Here is a 20,689-nt window from a genome sequence, read left to right on the forward strand (position 1 = left end):
AAAGTTTAGATTAGTGATTCTTTTAAGATTTTTATAAGATCACCTTTTGAGATAAATAATGAAATGATTGATCCTTTCTCTGCAACTGCAAAATGCAGCCTGCCAGCAAAAGAACTGCCTGAGACAAACACCTTGCTCACTTACACTCTGCTAATCTGGAACAAGCTGCTTGGACACGAATATATGTAAATTCTTGGGGATAATTTGTTTTTTACCTGTAATACATAAAATGTTTAATCATGTAAGGGAAATGAGAAACATATTGCTTCTTACTTGTAATCATTAACTTGAAAAATAGAACATAACCAGACTGTCATTTTTATATCGCCTGAAAGGTTTGCTGGGTATATAAGCTGTGGGGGAAATGAAGTGAGTCAGAAGGGGAGCATGGGGAGGAGAACAGAGCAGTAAAGAACAGAGGAGAACAAGCAACAGAAAGAACAATAAAATGAAGAGCTAAGCTTTGTCCTGAGCTCAGAGAAGTCCTCATGTGTCTGTCTGTCAAGCAGTTCTCTTGCTCTGCATCTCCTCTCCAGTTTCTCTGACCTGCTAGGGGCTTGCTGAAGGTCAGCACCCCAGGTAAGTTCCTGATCTGTTGGAGGTGCGTGCGTGCGTGCGTGCGTGCGTGCGTGTGTGTGTGTGTGTGTGTGCGCGCGCGCGCGCGCGCACGCTTCCTCTCTTTTTGCTGGCCCCAGAGAATTAAGTTTTACTCCCTCAGCTAGAGTCAACTGAGCGATTAGTCTGCCAACTCTGTGTCTCCTGTGAGCTGCTGAGGACTGGTCTCTACAGCATCAGGAAACGAAAGACTGGAAGGCCCGGAAGGTCAGAGACTATGGAACGCTAGGCCAGCCAGGGCTGGACTACCGCTGCTGTGGTAGAGAAATAAAGCTTCCATCTTTCCATCTTACCAGAGTCACACATTTTGGGCTTCTGCTACACACACACACACACACACACACACTCACACACTCTACTTTCGATGTCCTACCACATATCTATAATCAAGTCTTACTGATCCCGCCCCCTTTCTCCATCCCTATTCCTACTAAAGCCTAACCTGAAATCATCATTTGACTGAATCTTCACAATGTCTAACTTGAGACCGAGTCAGCTTTTAAAACGAAGTCTATTAGATTACTCCCTTGCCTAAAAACTCTTAACAGAATAACTGACTGCATATTTCAAAACGACTAGCAGGAATGGTTTGGAGCATTTCTAACACAGGGATAAATGTTTAAGAGGAAGGCTATGCCAATTACTCTGACGCGGTCGTTTTATATTACGGAAATACATAGAGACCTCATGCTGTACCCTGTCAACTATACAATTATGCCACTTAAAAATCTTCAAAGATTTCTAAAGTAGCCCAACTTCTCAAAGGTTTACTTGACTCTTCACAATCTCTTTAGCCTCTCTGCCCTGTGGTTTCTCTACTACCTAGAAACTGCTCATTTGTCTGGGTGACTCCATGTAGCCCTCATATTTTCGTAGAGTTTTGTTAATCCTGGATGCATGATAATTCAGATGAACACAGAGCGGATGCTCAACCTCATCGGAGAAATAACACCATGAGCATGCACCTGGGCTTGAGGGCTAGGAACTATTTTAAATATCTCGTGCATTTTTCTTTCCTCTTTGGTTGTATGCTACAGACAGCAGCTGTGTTCTTCATCTTTGTAGCTACCTAACCTAACAGCAGATGTTTAACTTGTGTCCTGAACTTCCACATGCCGGGTAAGAACTCTCTCTCTGAACAAATCCAGCAACGGACTCTTCACTAAGCTAAACTGGAGGGATGGCTTTCTCCAGACGGGCCCGCAGCCATCACAGAGTGGACAATTCATGCAGTCTGACTCCAGCTCCCTTTGCCAGGGTGTGGGGTGCTGGAGGAGAAACGAGAAGTTCGCTGGTTGGCTTCTGGGATACGCAGAGCAGTAACCCAGGGGCTGCTTCACTGCCGGGCCTGGGCCGCAGTGTGAAACCCAGAACAGCGTGTTCTGACGTTCCTTCCTATTTCCGTCTCCCTTCCCACCTCATCCTTTAACCTCACAAGTCTTCAATTTTGCCATTAGCTATTCATGGGGGCTGCTGAGTAGCAAGGAAAGAATGCAGGATGTGTGGCAAAAAGTCCAGTACTAGTCCAGGAACAAATTTTTTTTTTCCTTAAAAGGGCAGGGGAAAATAAAGAGGGCAGTCTATGAAGTTACATAAGACCCGCTGTCCGCACTGGGAGCTAATCCAGCTCCATCTGGAAGAGTCTTCAGGCTGCTTAGAATTTCAAGGAAGGGCTGGGCATGTCCTGCTGGGATGCCCTAGACTGGGGGCCACATCTAGAGGTAGGGAGGTTCTGGCAGGGGAGCATGACTCTTTGCTCCCTCTGCCAACTACAGCCCCACTGGGTTCACTTGGGGACAGAACACTGCACAATCCACTCACGGTCAAACATCACAAGGACAAGCCCCTTTGCCAAAACAAAGTTCATCTGGCATCAGGCTTTTGGTCCCCACTCCAAAAGAAGCAGGATCTTGGAATTCAACAACCCAACCCCACAGCTTACGTGGCAGGGTTTCCTTCCCTGCTCAGGCAGACACACAGCGAATACCTGTGGTCCTAAGGACTCCAATGCCACGCCTACCCCCAAATCAGATAACTCAGTCAGTGTGCCAGGTGCTCTACTGTGTGGACAAACAGACCCGAGGGCTGTCTTCACGAAGCTTCCAGCTCATCAGGCAGACCAGGCGAATGAGCCCGGCTGGGCTGGGCGCGGTGGAGTGGCAGCAGGGTTGCCTAACAAGGGAAAGGCGCGGCTTTATCCCTAACACAGTCCCTACTAAAACGTGAATATACAAACTATCAACTGGGCCTTGGGAAGGCTGAATCATAAGTAAACAGTTAAATTCTAAAAATCACCGGGGATGAATCCAGACAGAGTTCTTGTCTGACATGTGTAAGTTTCTAGGCTCAACTCTTAGTAACAAACACACTCAAATACGATTAAAGTGGGCTGGAGAGATGGCTCAGTGGGTAAGCGCACTGGCTGCTCTTATAGAGGACCTGGGTGTGTTCCTAGCACAGACACAGCAGCTCACAACCATCTGTAACTCCAGTTCCAGGGTGTTATTTGATGCCCTCATCTGGCTCCCACAGACACCAGGCATGCACATACGTACACATATACAACCAAGCACTCACAACTAACCCAAGCAAATCCTCTAAAAGGATACTACTACAGCAGGCAGCTCTGGAGCTGGATAATTCAGTCCCTAACGTGCTTGCTGGGCAAACATAAGGATCTGAGTTTGACCAAATCCACATGAAAAGCCAGCCAACCTGGTGTGCATTTGTAATTACAGCCAGAGAAGTAGAGACAGCTTAGCCTAACTGCCAAGTTCTGGGCCAGAGAGACCCTGTCTCAAAGAGGACAGCACCTGATGAGAAAAGCCCTCAAGGCCGTTCTGCCTCACGCGCGCACACACACACACACAAACACACACAAATGTATGCACCTACACACACCTGTGCGGCTATATGCACACGAATTCTCTGTTTTGTCCAACAGCTAACCAGCCAGTGCTCCTAACCACTGAACCATCTCTCCAGTACTCACACTCTCTGAATTAAAGCCTGCTTATACTGTGTGAACAGATCATTACATACTGTACTAGTCACTGAAACTGTTTGTGCTTAACCTGAAAATGCTGGCTCCACAGTTGCTAGAAGGGATCAACAATCAGGTACTACTGGAGGCCAGAACAGGCATCAGATCCCCTGGACCTGGAGTTACAATGACCGTGAGCCACCATGTGTGTGCTGAGACTCAGGTCCTCTGTAAGAGCAGCCAGTGCTCTTAACCACTGAGCCACCCTTCCAGCCCCCAGACTCGTTTTCTGATGGAGATATTAACACCTTTCTTGCGGGGGACGGACGAGTGAGAGGAGAGAAGGCAAGTACAGCGACTGGCACTTCCTGAGGTCTCGGTAATAACAGCTACACTGAATGCACACCAGGGATCTCCTTTCTGGACTCCAAATCCCTGCTCCCGCCTTCCTGAGACTAATTGACAGTGGGGAAGCAAGTCATTACCACGGCCACTGTTTCCTGCTCCACAGGCAGTGGCATCCCGTTCTTTAACCTCTCTTCGCAGCTCTCTTCTTTGCTCCTCTGTCATGGGGAACATCCCAAGAGAAGGCAGAGAAAGAGGGAACAGCGAATTTGAAGCTATCTACAAATCAAGAGCTCCCCATCCAATAAACATCGCTAGGTACATGACTACCTGAATAGCCTACCGTCAACAGAACACGGTGGGAGAGTCTTCCACATGAACTCAGGGGTTGGCAAGCTTCTCCTTTTAAAAAGCCATATTAGTATGGAGAATACCACACAACGACCATCATCCCCACAGTCCTGCTTTGGAAAGCTTTTGCTTAAAGTGTTGGCATGTGGCTCTACTCCTAACACTTAAAAGGCAGAGGCAGGTGGAGCTCTGGGAGTTTGAGGCCAGCCTGGAGACAGGGCCTTTGGTAAGAAAGAGTCCATTCTACAACGCCTAGGGTCAGAGAGTTGGAACTCACTTCCGTTCCTTCAAGGTTATAGTCAACAGTTCAGGACCAGACCTCGTTTTTCAGGTCAAGGCTCCACCCCACCTTGATTTAGAGCAGAGAGTTCGGTTCTCTCCAGGTTATTGCCAACAGGTGTGGCTAAAAGCCAGACCTGGTATTTCAGGAATTAAGAAGTAGATCTGTTCCTACTCAAACAAAAGTCTAAGGATCCAACTAGGCTCCTACTCCCTTAGGGAGATATCTATGGATTCCACCCAGGGAGTAATGTGCTTACAGAATGTTTTGGTCTACGGTATAAGCATTACTTGTCTTGGTCTGGCAACAGAATATTAAAGTAAAAATGAAGTCCATAATCCTTCAACTGACCTGCTCACTCCTATCATATGAATGCAGCTTTTTTTTTTTTAAATCTTACTTTTAGGGCTGGAGAGATGGCTCAGTGGTTAAGAGTACTGACTGCTCTTCCAGAGGACCCGGGTTCAATTCCCAGCACCCACATGGCAGCTCACAACTGTCTGAAGATCCAGTTGCAGGGGATCTAACACCTTTGTACCAATGCACATAAAAAATAAAGTTAAATAAAAAAACCATAAAATATAAAAAAAAAAAATCTTACTTTTATCTTTTGGGGTCAGGGTATTTAAGCTAACGGAAATTAAACAGAGGAGATTTCAGTATTCACTAGACCACCCTCCCGGTACTACCCCAGGTTTCTGTCTCCTATTTCTCCTATATCTCTGTTCCCTTTGCCTAATAATTCTAATCCTCATGCTCCTACCCTGGAATGTACGCTAGGAGCCCGGCAGAAGTCACCCCAAAAAGGTGGCCTACGTCCGCCTGGTTTAAATTCTGGGTCAGTCAGGACAACATAGAGGATAGAGGACCCTATCTTAAAAACAACAAAACAGAAAGGAAGGAAGGGAAGGGGGAGGAAAGAGAGGAAGGGAGGGAGGGAAACAAAGGGTAGAAAGGAGGGAAGAGAGAGAAAGAGAGAGAGAGACTACTTAGGGACTCCCTCGACCCTCAACAATTCTTGCAGAGGAAGGCTGACGAGAAAGGAACAAGCAAGAGACCTGGTCAGAAATGAGCAGGCGGGAAGCCCTGCAGCAGAGATGTTTAAGTTGAGGCCTGGAGGGAACTTAGATGAAGGCTGACAGCAAGAGTCCAGGCAGAGAAGGAAGAAGTGTGCTTGGCCAGTTAGAAAACAAGATGTAAGGTATTTTCAGAGTTCTGTCAAAGAACTTCGGGGAGAATCAGGAAAATATATAAAAAATTGAGCAAATAAAAAGTACTAAAAGTTACACAAGGTCCACAGTAATAACGATTCACAGGCCAAGTCTCAAGATACTTATTTAATTGGAGCTTATGAAGAAAGTAGATTATTATTTTCTCAAGACAGGATTTCTTTCTGTAGCCCTGGATGTCCTGGAACACGTTTTGTAGACCAGGCTGGCCTCAAACTCACAGAGAGCCCCCTGCCTCTGCCTCCTGAGTGCTGGGATTAAAGGCGTGCGCCACCAGCTCCCCTCAAAGAAGAAGGTAAAGAAGGTAGGTTATTAATGCTATTTTTGCTTCCTATCCCAGTACTTCAGTGACAGAGGCAGGCGGATCTCATTGGGTTCAAGGCCAGCCTGGTCTACAAAGTAAATCCCAGAGAAGTCAGGGCTACATAGTAGACCCTGTCTTGAAAAGAAAAGCAACAATAACAATAACACACACACACACACACACACACACACACACACGCATGTGTCAAACTGAGGCTATAAACCTGGCATGGTGGTCTGAGCCTGTAACCTCAGCACCGAGAAGGGGGAAGCAGAAAGATGAGTCTGACCTGGGCTACATAACGAACAAATAAAAGTAGTGTTTACAGGTGTGGACACAGCTAGCAAAACAGTGAAGAGACCTGAATCAGCAGTTCTGGCTTGGCGTGGTGGACATGACCTGGAGTCTACTGGTGAACGCTCCAAACAACCAAGGGATGGGAAATAACCCAGAGAAGAGAGCAAGGGGGTCTCGGGTGCTGTGACACAAGCTGGTGAGCAGAGGCAGGATGTTCATCAGTTTACAGAACACACTGAGGCCAGCCAGGGTTCCACAGCAAGGCCCTGCTAGAAATACAGCAAAGCAAAACAGAATAGTAGAGGTCACTGGAGCAGGGCAGGTGCAGCAGCGCTGGCTGGGGACTGCTGCTGCGCATGAGAAACCACGCAGGGCCGCTCGACCTAATAACCAAGCTAACTTTTCCATTAAAGGGGACCCCCAACCCCAAATCATCAGAGCGCTGTCCCATTTCTCTATGCAGCTGGCACCGCTGGTTACCCACGATGTCTTTATCTATTTTTCCAGTCAACCCTTGCTCTCCCCTCCCCACTTCTTTGAGACAGAATCTGGTCCTAGAGCCAAGACTGGTCTCAAAAGTACTCCATAGTCCAGGCTGGGCCTGAACTCATGACCCTCCTGCCTCAGCCTCCTAAGTGCTGGAAACACTTGCTACCACCAGCCTTCCATTGTCCTGTTACTGCTCTGATACTGTCTGGACCATCAGTGAACTCCAGGTTAGCAAACACGAGGGACACTTTCAGCTGTATCGATGCTATCGGTTTTTCTAAAATACCAATCATGTTCCTGCCTCGGGGACTTTCATATATGCTCCGAATTCCAGCTGAGCCGCTTTGAGAACTCTCCTCTTACCTGCACATGGATAAAAACAACTTTCCATTTTGGCTTAAGTACACGAAATGTGAAGCTGCTTTTCCTTTTTAAAAAGAACTGTACAGGAAATGAAAGAAAACACAAAAGCATAAAAACATATAAACAGATCAAATACAGATTTCCGGTTTAGTTATATAGCAAATAAGCTTAGTCTTTGGAGCCTTAGGTGGTTCTACTCTAGCAGAGAGTGAGACGGGCCTTACTCTGATTAATCACTGCACGGAATGCATGTGGTCATTCTCACCTCCACCCTCTCTCCCCTCCCTCCCACCTGTCTAGAGTCTCCACCCCATCCTCCCTATCCATCTTTCTCACATTCATGCCATTTGTTTTATTTAATGACGCACTGAGTCTAACCAGGGCCATCTCTGCGTTCCTGAGTTTGGAGCTATCAGAGGGAGCCAGACACACAACTGAAGATCAGTTATCAACCCATGGTTCTTGTCCACAGGACCTTACATAAGAAGATGAACCACACAGCTTACATTCTTGTCTTACATTCTTGAAGATGAGAGACTTTATTAAACCAAGAATTCCAAAAAAGAGAAGTTTTCAGTTTTAAAGATCAAATTACAAACAAACAAACAAACAAACAAACCCAACAGGGTCCTCGGAGAGATGGCTCACTGGTTAAGAGCACTTGCTGCTCTTATGGAGGAGTGAGGTTTGGTTCCCAGAACCAACATGGCAACTGATAACTGTTTGTAGTGATAGTTCCAGGGGTCTGATGCCCTCTTTTGGCCTCCCAAGGCACCAGGCCTGCATATGTACATGTAGGTAAGCCAGTCAAAAACATCAGTCAAAGTAAATAAACAAGTTCTTTAGGTCCTAGTTAGAGCAATAAGACAACAAAAGGAGATCAAGGAAATGAAGAAGTCAAACTCTCACTATTTGCTGATGATATGATAGCTTACGTAAGCGACTCCAAAAATTCTACCAAGGAACTTCTACATCTCAAACACCTTCAGTAAGGTAGCAGGATAAAAGATTAACTCAAAACAATCAGTAGCCCTCCTGTACACAGATGATAAAAGGGCTGAGAAAGAAATCAGAGAAACATCACCCTTCACAAAAGCCACAAACAGCATGAAATATCTCGGAGTAACTCTAACCAAACAAGTGGAAGACTTGTATGGCAAGAACTTTAGATCTTTGAAGAAAGAAATTGAAGAAGACACCAGAAAGTGGAAAGACCTCCCATGCTCTAGGGTAGGTAGAATTAACATAGTAAAAATGGCAATCTTACCAAAAGCAATCTACAGATTCAATACAATGCCCATCAAAATCCCAGCAAAATTCTTCACAGACCTTGAAAGAATGGTACTCAACTTCATATGGAAAAGCCAAAAACCTAGGATAGTCAAAACAACCCTGTACAATGAAAGAACTTCTGGAGTCTTCACAGTCCCTGACTTCAAACTCCACTACAGAGCTACAGTACTGAAAACAGCCTGGTATTGGCATAAGAACAGACAGGAGGACCAATGGAACTGAATAGAAGACCCGGATATCAATCCACACATCTTTGAACACCTGATTTTTGACAAGGAAGCAAAAAATATCAAATGGAAAAAAAGTATATTCAACAAATGGTGCTGGCATAACTGAATATCAACATGTAGAAGAATGAAAATTGACCCATATCTATCACCATGCACAAAACTCAAGTCCAAATTTATCAAAGACCTCAACATAAAGCCAGCCACACTGAACCTTATAGAAGAGAAAGTGGGAAGTACACGTGAGCACATTGGGCACAGGGAAACACTTCCTATAAATATAACCCCAACAGCATAGACACTGAGAGAAACAACTAATAGATGGGACCTCCTGAAACTGAAAAGCTTCTGGAAAGCAAAGTGATGTGGGAGTGTCATATATCAATCTGTTGATTTCATTGGTTAAGCAATAAAGGAACTCCTTGGCCCTGAAAGGTTAAAAGATAGATGGGAGGAGGAAACAGAATAGGATGCTGGGCGGAAGAGGAAGTGAGGTCAGACTCTGCTCTCTGGAGCAGAGACGCCATGCTCAGCTCTCCCAGGCAGATGCACGCAATGAAGCTCCTCCAACCCCGGATGGATGTAGGCTAGAATCTTCCCGGTAAGCGCACCTTGGAGTGCTTACACAGATGATTAGAAATGGGCTAGTCCAGGTGCAAGAATTAGCCTGTAAGGGCTAGAGTTCATGGGCCAAGCAGTTCTTAAATGAATACAGTTTGTGTGTTGTTATTTCGGGCATAAGCTAGCAAGCGGCCGGGGTGTTTGGGGACGCAGCCCCGACGCTCCTATTTCAACAGCAAAGGACATGGTCAACAAGACAAAACGACAGCCTACTGAATGGGAAAAGATCTTCACTAACCCCACATCACTTGTGAGCTGTCTGACAGGTCCTGGGAACTGAACTCTGGTTCTCTGAAAAGGCAACAAGTGCTCTTAATTGCTGGGCCACCTCTCCAGGCCCACAATTTTCAGTCGTTGATTAATGGACCAGTTTTCTTCTAGGTGTCAACTGAGAACTCAGACACCAGATTATCAAATCCACGAGGACTGAGTGTTAGGAGTAAAGACATTTTACTTTGCCAGCTCTGTTCAACAGATACCAGGGGGCCTCACCTGAGAAGGGAGGCCAATAAGTAAAGAAGTAGATGGCATCCAAATTGAAAAAAATTGTAAGTAAAACTATCTTTATCCCCAAATGAAATGATCCCACAATCAGGAAACCCTAAAAATTCCACAAAAAGTATTAGTACAAATTTTTATTGCAGGACACACAATAACACATAAAAAATCAGCTGTGTTTCTACACACTAACCATGAATAAACCAAAATGGAAATCAAGAAACTGATTCCATATATAATAACATCAAAAAGAAAAAAAACACTTATGAAAAAACTTAGTCAAAGAAATAAAAGATCTGTACAATGAGTTCAAAGCCAGTCTGGGTTAAATAGTGAGGCCCTAATTAAATAAAACAAACAAAGAAATTATTAAGAGAAAAACGGCAACTCACGGAATTGAGAAAATTATCTGACAGCAGGCTAGGGCTCATGTGTGTAAAGAACATATAACGTGGCAACAGAAGCCAACCCAGTACAAAGCCAGGTAGGACGTGAGTAGACATTTCTCCAAAGAGGAGCTGAGCATGGCCAGTAAACACACAAACCATGTTCACATCTTCTCATCAGTGGAGTGCAGCCCAAACCACAGGGAGGGAGGAGGGAGACAATTTACAGTGGGAGATGTCTGGAAACGCTATAATAAAACAACACACAGCTGCCTGAGATCAAGGCCTGCTTGGGCTACAAGCTGAGTTCAAGGCCAATCCCGAACAGACCTTGTCTCCATTCTGAAAACAGGGCTTGTGCTGTAGCAATGGCTTTGGACGTGATCCCTGGCATTGTAAAACCGAACAGCGAGACAAACAAACCTACAATGACATTTCTTTATACGCATGAGGACCGTCACTTAAAACCTATAGAATCGCACGAGTTGGCAAGGATATGGAAACACAGGACTCGATATGCACTGGTGGGAGTCAGAAATAGCACAATATTTATGAGAAACTATGCTGGTTCTTATAAAAAATATATCCCATAAAACTATCACAACCCAGCATCTAACTTCTTGGTATAGATCACAAAAAAATTGAAAGAAGAAACTCAAACATGTCTGCACACTCATGTTTTATCCCAGCGTTATTCGTAACAGCGAAGGATGAAAGCAACCCATGGAATGTGGCACGCACTCTCTCCAGTGCACACAGAAAAGTGTGCAGGCGTGCACGCGTGTGTACACACACACATACACACCGAGCATAGTCAGCCTTAAATATGAGAGGAACTTTGATATAAGCTGCAACATGGATCAAACTTGAAAATGTTAGGTAAAAGAAACTTAATTCAAATCACCACGAGTCCATTTACGTGGTGTCTACAGCAGCCAAATTCAGAGGCAGCCTTGTGATGCTGACTCCAGGAGATCACAGGTCGGGGAAGCGGGGCGTTAGTCTTACTGGTACAGAGTCTCAGTTTAGAAGATAAAGGAGTTAGGGAGATGGCTCAGTGGTTAGGAGCACCGGCTGCTCTTCCAGAGGGCCTGGGTTTGATTCCCAGCACCCATATGCCGGCTCTCCATGCTCTGTAATCCAAGTCTCAGGGGATTAGACACCTTCTTCTGGCCTCCACGGGCCCTCTGTATGCATGTGGTACACAGACATACATGTAGGCCAAACACCCATACACATAAAAATAAATAAACCAATAATTTTAAAAGATGAACATTCTAATAAGGGATGGAGATGGCTGTACAACAAAATGCACAAAATTTTTTTTATCACAAGGAAAAGCAGCATAAATCTGATACAGTGGCGATGTGTTATCTATTGGCTAACGCTTTGCTGCTGTGGTAAGAATCCCACGCCCACCCTTCTACCCCAGTGCCCAGGGCCAGCTGTCTTAGCCCAGTGTTAGCACCTGTCCTCCCAAAAGATGCTCCCATGCAAATCAGACTCACTGGATAGAAAGAACAAGATTACAGACCACCCGGGAGTGGGAACCTTCACGGTAACCTGAACACCGCGTTATCTGAGCACTTCACAGAGCCTGGCCTCACCCAAGCACGCACGCGTGACCTCTTTGGTCAAGTGACTTTTAGCAGATGCACAGTCATTGCGCTGAGTAACAGGAAGACAGGAAGAAAAGGGTGAGCTACTGTCCTAAATTTGCAAGCCTGCCCTGAGAGGAAAACAGAACACATAAGCCTCCCCGTGAACTACGGTAGCCAGACTTAGCAAGTAAAATTATAGGGCTCTGTCGTTTATTGGAAATTCAAATTTCACTGGGCTACTATCTTATCTGGTAGTGATCTGAAGTCTGGGGATTGAGGAGAAAATAAAAAATCCAGGCTGTTCTGATCTGGGGTTACTGAGGTCTGCAAGGAGCCCATGCTGGGAAACCTACCGATTTCAAAAAAGAAAGTTAAGGCAGGCTTGACTTCTGAAAGTGATGGTCAAGTTGCATGTGGGGCCCATGCCTTTAATTCCATACCTCAGGAGGCAGAGGCAGTTGGATGTCTTTGAGTTCAAGGCGTGCCAGGGCTATAAAAGCAAAACAAAACAAAACAAAAAAAAACCCAAAAACAAACAACAAAAAGTGTCCTTTGACTTCAATATAAAAACCAGCAGAAAGAAGAAATAAACAACCATGCAAATGCCCAGAGCCAGGCAGCAGGAGGGGCACTAGGGATAGCTAAGCGGCGTCTTCCCATGAAGGCACACACTACCGCTGACATTCTACAGAGCCGCTGAGGGAACTCCTGTGCTATTTATTTATGATTTGTTCGTTTGTTTGTTTCTGGAGATTGAAGCCATTGGCTTGATGCCAGGCAAGTGCTCTGCCAGTGAGTTACACCCCTAGCCCCCTCAGCCTTGCTTGAGCCCGGGTTGGAACTATGAATGCTATCAGGCCCTTCTTAGCTTGTAAACGGCTACCGTTTTCCAGCACTGTTTCAGCACCCGGCAACACTGTCTGCTTTCCTGAAAGCCTGGGCCAACCGTGAACCTGACCAAGGTCCCTCTCTTTTTCAACCTGCCTGCAGCACCTGCTCGCTAGTTAGAGTCAGGTTTAGCGGCTGGGGCTGGCTCTAGAGTTCTTCCCCAGGGGAAGCAGCTAGTCTCCAAGGAAGAGGAACTGTAACCCTGGCAAAGCTCTTTCAAGATTATCTGGGTAGCCTCTAAGGCACCAACCAATAAGAACCTCTGCAGCTCTATGACTGCCTTTAAAACAAAAACAAAAACAAAACCACATAAACAGCAGATACATAGAAGTCCTAATGCAAATGAAACTGGAAGAACGGATGGGAAGGTGATAAATTCTGCACTTCCTAGAATGAAAGGCTGAACTAACCCCCCCAAATGACACCCCCTTTCTTCTTTATGTAACAAGACACACCTTTCCTGTCCCGCAGTCCCTGCATCGGGCTCATGTGTTCATTCATCTCCCCAGTAGGTATTTCACCCGTGCTACTATGTGCCAGGCACTGTGCTGGGGGCTGGAGTAACAAAGATGAGCAGTGTGTGGTCCTCTCAGAGTATGCAGAGCCACCTTGGCAAGCCACTGCTAGTCTATGACAACTGAATCACCTTGTCCTTCATGGCAGGTGAGCGCAGTAACAGGGCAGCAGCAAACTAAAGGTTTCTCCCAGGGAAAACTGGGCGAGAATGAGGGAGGACCGAAGCTGGCGCTGGGCAAGGACCAACTTGGGAACCAGGAGGCAAACGGACGGATGGCGCAGAGGACCCGCTGCGGTCACTGCCGGAGACGACGGCAGCTGTGCTCCCACCGGGAGGACACAGATGTGGGTTCAGCGATGACTGGCACGAGCCAGTCCGGGCGTCTCGGGGAAAGGGGGGACAGTTTGAGGAGACGGTTGGGGGTGGACTCGGGGTGGTGCCCAATGGGCTGGCTGATGCTGGGTTTTTGAGGGTTCCTTGGACCTCGGAACAGCAGGGTCTGCAGCAGAGCCAGGGACCAGAGGATGCGGACGGGAGGCGCGAGGGCAGGGCGGGCAGGCCGAGCGCCCGGCTGTGGGCAGGGTGGGTGGGCAGGCCGAGGCCCCGTCCCGAAGGACCCCTCGCAACGCGGGGACAGTGGGAGTCCAGGGTCCCGCTAGCCCGGGGAGAGGCGCGCCTAGCCCGCTGCTCACCTGTCAGCCACGTCCTTCCGCGCGGGCGGCGGCGTCTCGCGCCTCCCGGCGCCTCCAGGGGTCGCGTGGCAGCCCACGCCGGCGCTCCCCTCCGCTCCCCTCGGCTCGGCGTTGGTAACGCCCGGCGCCCCCTGCAGGCGTGGCGCCGATGGTCCGCTCTGGGCAGCCCGGTGCGGCCCCTCCGCGGAGCGCGTTGGTTTGGCCCGCCAAGCCCGCGGGCGCGCCCACCTCCCCGGCTGCGGCGCTGCGCCCGGCGCGAGTCACGCGCACAGCCTCGCCCGGAGCCAGCAGCCGGGTTGCGGCGCCGCCCTGCGCTCGAGCCGGGGTGGGGTGGGACAGGGAGCGCAGACTGCGGGGCCTCGCGGGCAGGTGCGTGTGGCCTCCGGCCTCGGTCTCGGCAGCGAGAGCCTCACTGGATTCCGGGAGAGCAGCAGTGAAGAAATGTGAAAAACAGAGCAAGGACAAAACGCCAGAGCCTGGCCTCCCTTGAGACCAGTGCACTCGGCCACTGGGGTGTGGTGTGGACGGGGCGGGCACTCTGGCTTCGGGGTTTTCAAAAAATACCCGGTGCACAGTCAGGGGTAAGAAGTCCTGATGAAACTTGGTACCCAGGCTCCTTGAGGGCAGCGCGGGCTGGGCTGGGGAAGGACTCCGGTGCCTCCCTGCTGCTCCGGGCCGGCCGAGCAGGCGGTTGTTCTGTAGGTAGTTAACTGGAAGCCCAGTAAAGCGACAGCCATTCTAGAAATGGCGAGAGCCTGAGACCCTGTCCTTTAGAAGCTCCACCTTTGTAGGGCAGCCAAGACAGCAGATAAAAGTCACAGTGTGTTAATGTATCCTAGCCTCACAGTCACAGAAATGCTGGAGACCGAGTTTAACGAATGGTGTGAATGGTTTGTCGGGCTTGATGCCACATGCTTTTAATCCCACGGGGCAGGCAGGTCTCTGTGAGTGTGAGCTAAGCCTAGTTTATATAGTGTGTTCCAGGACAGACAAGGCTACATACATAGTAAGATCCTCTCCCCCCAAGCAAGCAAACACCAGCAAAAGCAGTTGTAGAGGGACTCGGCATAGAAAAGACAAAGGGTCAAAACAAGGATACTGAGGGGTGAGAAGCGGTGGAGCCCTGGAGGAAACAGTTGGACAGGTTTGGATGATGGAGATTTAGGGCTTTCCTGTAAATGATGGAGAGACAATAAAGTTCTGTCTTGCTTGCTTTTCTGGTTTTTTAAACTTTTATTCATTTATTTATTCATTCATTCATTTATTTATTTTTGTGAAGCAGGTTTTTTGCCCGACCTGGAACTCTATGTAGTGCAGGCTGGCCTCAGACTCACAGAGATCTGCCTGCCTCTCCAGGGCTGGGATTAAAAGTGTGCGCCACCACACCTCGCCCCAAAAAAGTGCTTTATGCAGAAGCAGGCAAGATCAATTAAGACCTTTTGAAGTCAGGTTTGCTTGAGGGTAAAGTGGAGTTGGTTGTTAACTCTTCTAACAGGGGGAGCCATGAGGAGGCACCTAGTGCCTGCAGAAGCCAGAAAAGGGCATTAGATCCCGTGAAACTGGAGTTACAGGTGGTTGTGAGCCAACGTGTGGATCCTAGGAATGGAACCCAGGTCTTTCTGCGTACACGTGGTACACAGACATACATGTAGGCAAAAGCACCCATACACATAAAAATTTAAAAATAATAAAAATAAGAGGCCATGTAGTTTCAGAAGTTGAGGCCTCCATTTTAAAGTGGCCAGCATTTGTCAGAATAATCATCCAGTCCGTAGTCCTCTGCATAGAGAATAAAGCAGACCCAAAGATAGGAACAGTCAAGCACTGTTTCAGTCCAGGAGGGGCTTTCTGAGCTGTAAGGCACTTTCTCAATTAGTGGTCAATGGGGGAGGGCCCAGCCCATGGTGGGTGGTGCTATCCCTGGGCTGGTGGTCCTGGGTTCTGAGGAAGCCAGGGGAAAGCAAGCCAGTAAGCAGCACCCCTCCCAGGCCTCTGCATCAGCTCCTGCCTTCAGGTTCCTGGCCCGGCTTCCTTCAGTGGTGAACAGCAATGTGGAAGTGTAAGCTGAATAAACCCTTTCCTCCCAGTGCGCTTATTGGTTATGGTTTCATAGCAGCAATAGAAACCTCAACTAAGATGGGAATATGTAGCATTAGGGTCCTGGAAGTGACCCTAGACTATTTTCCCTTAACCTGTCTCCACTTAATCAGTATGTTCTGCAGGTTGTACACCTCAAATTCAAATCAAACTGGGAACCCCTGTGTCACCGCCACCTTCGTCCCGCAAGGAATGACGCAACCACCGGAGCTCTTCTCACTGCAGTTTATTCCAGGACTTTATTTACTTTCTCTCTCTCTTCCCCTCTCTCCCCGGGCAAACCTCTCCCAGCCCTTAAGTAGGCATGGGCTGCCAATCCCGGATTGCCAGGTGGGCATTGACTATAGGCCCACGCATATGCAGGCAGCTGATGATCATTGTGTGATCAGGCATAAGTCAGACTTTAGCCATAGGAGTTGATTATACATCTCCATCAGGTGTGGTTCCATGCAGCTAGCTACACCCCTGGAAGAGCAGAGCCTATCACATCGCTCCAGCCCATCACATGACCTTTTACCTCAGGTTGTATAACCGACTTAGTTTCTCAGAGCTCCAGATCTAAACACCAGAGACAGAAGCCACAATGAGTTAAGTCGGCCCCCTGGCCAGGCATGGCTATGGATAGTGGAGTCAGCTGGTGTAACGACAACCACCTATGTCCACTCGTTCATCAGCAACTGTGTGGAAAGGCTAGAAATCAATGGCCTCAATATTCTTGGTTACTAGACAGACAGGTAGTAAGCAAATCAGTGATACTGATAAATTGTTACCTATGTTTTTACATAGCCAATCCTCAGAGGTCTTTGGATCTCTCTTTAAAATATCTCCCTCTGTTTATGGGCGCTGGAGGGATGGCTCAGCTGTTAAGGGCACTGGCTGTTCTTCCAGAGGACCAGGGTTTGATTCCCAGCACTCACAAGGCAGTTCACCTTCCTCTGAAACTCCAGTTCCCTTTCCCCCAGAGATCCAATGCCTTCTTCTGCCTTCATGGGTGCCAGGCATGCACATGGTGTACAGACATGCAGGTAAAACACTCATATGCATAAAATAAAAATAAAGGAAAATTATAAAAAATTGAAGTATACACTCTACCCACTGATTCCTCCCCCCCCCACACACACACTATGGCCTTAGTCCTCAGCCCACTGTACCATACACAGGAAAATAAAATTGCCTCATAGTCTTCCAGATGCCACCTTTGTCCCTGTTCTAATGTTTTTAGCTGTGACTGATGTTTTGTTTTAATGACTGAGCCATCTCTCCAGCCTTGTACCCCTATTCTCTATTAGAGAAGCCTGAGCAAATCTTTTCAGATGGGATTTAAATGGTCCACTCTTCGGAGCACATCTATCTGGCTACCCAGCTCTGCACTGAGCATCACACAGCAGACTGGCTTCCCTTACAAACTTGCTATGTCAGGCTGTCTGCCTCTGCCTCCCGAGTGCTGGGATTCAAAGCATGTACCACCATTCCTGCTCCTGCTCCTTTCCATAGATGCAAAAATTTGTTTATTCATGTGTGTGTGTTTCTGTTTATTTCAAACCAAGATTCTTTTAAAACAAATGCAAGCTTACCTAGTTCGTGGTATTATATCATCAGCAGTAGAAAATGGACATTGGATGATGTTTATGTGCTGGTGTCTACTAGAGTACATGCTCTCTGCTTCAGAAATCTTTGTTTTTTTTTCCCTTATCTGTATCCATAGAATCTAGATCAGCACCCAAATCATGGTGCTCAATGGCTATTTACTGTGTATGTAAATGAATATGATGGACTAGAGAGTGAGTTTCCAGAAGGCTCTGGAACATTCTATATACAAATTGTGCTTTGAGACATGTGGAGCTAAAATAGTAGCTCAAATGGAGCAGATTTATAGATCAAATTAGCAAACTGTAAGAGTGTGCGTCTATTTAACTAGAGCCTTCGAAGAATGGAACCTGTGGAGTGAGGGAGAAAACCATTTAATGGCTAAATATTGTGCTATATGTCTATAATTCCAGGACCCGAGAAACCGAGGCAGAGAACCACAAGTCCCAGGCTGACCTGGGCTATGCTGGTGGGCTCCATCTCAGGGAGATGTAAGAGATATTTGCCTCTGACTATCTCTTTGATCTGAAGTCCACAAAATTTCTAGTACTTTTAGGTAGTAACTGACGTCTGTCACTTCAGCTTCCATTCATTAATTAAGAGACCTAATGAAGCTGGAATCTTCTGTTTGTTTGTTTGTTTTTTTGAGACAGGGCCTCACATACCTTAAGTTGGTCTTGAACTCATAATATAGCTAAGGACGGCCTTTCTGATTTCTTCCCTTTCCCTCACAAGGCTTGATAGTATAGGTGTACAAAGCCTGAATTAATGTTTATAATTCTTATATTTATTTCTTTTATTGTTTTGTATGCTCAAGTGTTTGGCCTGTATGTATGTCTATGCACTAAGTGGGTGCTGGGGATCGAACACAGGTCTTTGGCAATCTTACCACTGTGCCAGCCCCTTGAATTAATTTTTAAAGTTTCAAACTTTGCACGCTTTTCCTTGTTTGGCTCTGCCAGACTGCAGGTGGTCATGCCCAGTGGGAAACACAGTGGAGCTCAGCAGATGCTTGTGCTGACCCACTTACCTCTCCAGAGTTTGAGTAGGGCAATAGAGAGAAACGCTGAAGAAAATTCTTACCAATTCTAGGCCTCAGCAAATACCTATAGCTAGCTTTTCCTCCAGGGCCCCTTTCTGTTGCTCACAAATTTCCCTTTTCACAAATCTCACTGTGTAGCTCTGGCTGGAACTCTCCATGCAGACCTGGAACTCACAGAGATCCATCTGCCTCTGCCTCCTGAGTGCTGGTCGGAGGCCACCACATCTGGCAAGATGCAGAAAATTTGCCTCAAATTCTCCCTTCCTTTTTTATCTAATTCCAAATCCCAAGACAGCCGCACACCCCACCTTCCTTCTTCTGAGGTATTACAATTTCAGATAACTTATCTGATGAGATAAAGCCACTGTGTGTCCTTTGTGTGTGGCCTCCATGTTTTTTGGGGGTAATATTTTGTCCTGGAAATCCATGGGAGCACATAGCAGATACCACTTCCTGCTCTGCCACTGGACAGAGAGTTAATCTTTTCTTGCTTTTTAAAAGACTTTCTAGTGACAAGCAGGGTATCAATATTTTGTGTATTTGTCAGTTGTATCAACAATCTGCCCAAATATTTCCTCATATCCTCCTGAACTTGGATTCAACTGAGGCTGTAACACAAAGTCCATTAACAGTTCTCCCCAAAGAGCTGACATCCAGATTTCTGTCCATTTTCTCAAAGCAGGAAGGGCAATGACGGACTGCAAACTTGCTTGGCACACACACTCCCGAACATGGCACTCAACCCTTGGCTCTTCTTCAGAGACCAAGGCTTGGAGAGCCAAGCCAGGACACACGTAAAGAATCGAGAGAGGGCGCTGACTGCCCAGGAGCTCTGAGGATAACACTGGTCCAAACTCTACTTCTATAGAAGCCTTATGTGGGTGACCATGAGTAACCATGTGCCATAAAAAGAGGCCCCGACACCCCTAAAGAATAACCGGAAACTGCCCACAGAAGCATGAGCTTCATTTCAAAAGGAAAAGGCAAGAAAACAGTAAAAAATATTAAGCATTTGCCTTCTGTAGGATGGTGAGAGTTAAACACAAAATAAAACAGTTCCCCCAGCGAGATCATTCAGGACTAGGTGAAAAGCAGAGAGGCGAGCACATGAACTCTAGACCGACAGCTGGGGAGCCTACATGGGACCCACCTAGATCCTCTGATGTGAGTGACAGTTGTGTAGCTTGATCTGTTTGTGGGACCCTTGGCAGCAGGACCAGGACCTGACCCTGGCGCATGAGGTGGCTTTTTGGAACCTATTTCCTATGGAGGGATGCCTTGCTCAGTCTTGGTGCAGCGGGGAGGAGCTTGATCCTGCCTCAACTTGATATGCCATGGCTTTGTTGACTCCCATGGGAGACCTTACTCTTTCTGAATGGAGATGGAGGAGTGGATTGGGGGGGATAGAAGGAGGCAGGAGGAGGAAATGGAAGGAGATGAGGGAGGGAAACCGTGGTTGGCTAGAGTTGAGAACTGTCTTCTGTCGGTAGGGGATATCATGAGTTAAGATAAGATACTCAGAAAACTTATACCTAGGACTGAACTCTCGGGACATATGCTGAAGATATGTGAACAGGATAGGATTAAGTAGTTAAAAGTGTGTGGTCAGGGTTGGTGGTGGCACACACCATTAATCCCAGCACACAGGAGGCAGAGGCGAGTGGATCTCTGCGAGTTAGAGGTCAGCCTGGTCCACAAAGTGAGTTCCGGGACAGCCAGAGCTATATACAGAGAACCTGTCTTGAAAAGCCCACCTCCAAAAACTAACCAAGCAAACAAACAAACCTTGTGTGAAAATGTGTGGTCAGGCCAAGGCCAACATAGACTTTAGGGGGCAGAAAAGCAGAGCAGAGCTGAAGGAGAGGGCAGGGAATGTGGGACCCACAGGCTGTGCTTCTATTGACAACGCTGCACGATGCTATTGCTCAGATTATGTTGTTGTCACGGGGCCCCCGTAGACTACACACATCTCTCGACTCCTAAA

The 20,689-nt window shown here is 47.2% G+C and overlaps 1 protein-coding gene across 3 annotated transcripts in view; it reads right to left on the reverse strand.

The window, feature by feature from the left end:
- Nucleotides 1-14,360, reverse strand: part of Rusc2 (RUN and SH3 domain containing 2) — a 47,358-nt gene extending 32,998 nt beyond the window's left edge. The window contains exon 1 of one of the 3 annotated variants that reach the window (XM_050155955.1): nt 13,980-14,360. The gene's annotated coding sequence lies outside the window, so the exon portion shown is untranslated. The remainder of the gene's footprint in view (nt 1-13,979) is intronic. The other 2 variants (XM_050155951.1, XM_050155953.1) reach the window with 2 other exon arrangements.
- Between the last annotated feature and the right edge of the window lie 6,329 nt (nt 14,361-20,689).

The sequence above is a fragment of the Alexandromys fortis genome, unplaced genomic scaffold (genome assembly GCF_014885135.2).
Source record: "Alexandromys fortis isolate MF-2015 unplaced genomic scaffold, M_Fortis_MF-2015_v1.1 scaffold_92, whole genome shotgun sequence".
Classification (NCBI taxonomy): Eukaryota; Metazoa; Chordata; class Mammalia; order Rodentia; family Cricetidae; genus Alexandromys; species Alexandromys fortis.